Source organism: Halyomorpha halys, unplaced genomic scaffold, assembly GCF_000696795.3.
Source record: "Halyomorpha halys isolate HHAL.00 unplaced genomic scaffold, Hhal_1.1 Scaffold800.1, whole genome shotgun sequence".
Classification (NCBI taxonomy): domain Eukaryota; kingdom Metazoa; phylum Arthropoda; class Insecta; order Hemiptera; family Pentatomidae; genus Halyomorpha; species Halyomorpha halys.
Genome location: NW_027109163.1, coordinates 266,438 through 268,305, shown reverse-complemented (window position 1 = coordinate 268,305; position 1,868 = coordinate 266,438).

Here is a 1,868-nt window from a genome sequence, read left to right as displayed (position 1 = left end):
ACATTTAGGATTAACAGATAAAGCTTAACAGTTATTTGCTTTAAAGCATTTCATTTTTTGCCTACGATATGCCGTTGGGGAAGGCTGTAGGCTTTAAACATTACGCTACAACCCGAAGGTACTAAAAACAAAAAAATTTAAAATACAAAAGAAAGATAAACTTGCATATGACCATAATTGTAATCAACACTTCATACCAATGGAAGCTAATCCATTACCCAAACCATTTAAAATGAGTTTTAAATTTACATGGTATAACAATCTCACATTACACCGAAAATAATTGGAGGAAATCTCATCTTCCTCACTCGCCCCTTACTCCATATTTAAATCTGGCTAACCCATCATTCAACAGTGACACCACTAAGTGCCCTAAAACCTTAGCAACAACCATTTCTAGAATACTTTTTTTTTTTTTAATTTCGGTTTAAATTCTTGAGCATAGGCATAACTGAAACCATCCCTATCACCAGGAATATGTTAAAATATCAAATTAACAAAAAGATTCAGATCTCAAACTGCACTGTAGCAGTGTGAGGTCTGTAAGTACGAAGATAACTAATCAATTTCTTCAGAAACTAAGATAATAACAGGAGATAGGGAAAAAAATGTGCCTAATAGTTTATTAGGCCTCCAACTTACTTATTTTTACTAATAAATTTGTATGCAATAAATTAGGCTGAACAACAGCCCCTGAACCAGTCTCGGAAGGGGACACCTCGGCCGACCAAGTTTTATTTTGTAATAAATATAGAAATATTTATATTACATGATATAATAATTATGTTATATCCTTACATTATTTTTTTTTTTTTGCACAAATTATTGAAGTCCATGTTTGAATTCCGTGGTTGAATTCAATATTTGAAGGACTCCGGAAAATCTGCCCCCAGGGCCCTAGATTTCTCTCCACAACCCTTCTGAAACGAAGTAATATTCATAAATAAATATAATATTTTGTATTTTCTCCTATAATTAAAACAACTATAAATCTCAAGCAGCTTTCTGTCGTCAGCTTTTTTTTTTTTTTATTTATTTATTTATTGATTGTTCCTTTGTTTTTGTTCACATAAATTCTTGATATGATGTTATTCTGTTAATACGTGATACTGTAATAATTGGATATATAAGGCAGACATGTATAATAAAAATTTAATGGGTTAAAAAAAAAATTTAATGAAAAACAAAACCGACTACGGAAATAACTCTATCTATTACATTTCTTCTAAGAGACGCGATATTATTGCATATCTCTTGAAATATATTAGTGAATAGTTAGTGATTTATATGAATCTTAGTATAGTAGTCGGGTGCCTTCCACATCTGAACGAAAGTCAAGACTCTTCTGGAAACACATTAATAGACTTGTAAAAAGAATTTCTTTTTAAAGAATAATTGTATCTAGATTATTCATGTTTTGTTAGTAAATAGCCAATTTATTAAAAAATATTCTGAAATTGTTATGATAGTATTTTGATAATTGTTTTGGTTTTAAAGATTATATGACATGGATAATTAGCGTGCAAGTAAAAAAACATTTTGTTAATGAATTGTGACAAGTCAATTATTGAAGTATGTTCAAAAATATTTGTGTTATGCGTTAGGGATTAATATGGTAATAATATAAAAACAATTACAATGAATTGTTTGAGGTTAAAAACTTCCAATTTGAATAAATTTTATTTTAAATTATCATATGTTGCACTACGTTTCGAGACCACTATCCCATATTCATGTGAAATTAAAAGTTTGACTAATTATGTGTTATTGTAGTACATGAATATGGAACAGTGGTCCGTAAACGTTGTGCAACATATAATAATTTAAAATAAAATATATTCAAATCGGAAGTTTTTAATCTAAAAATA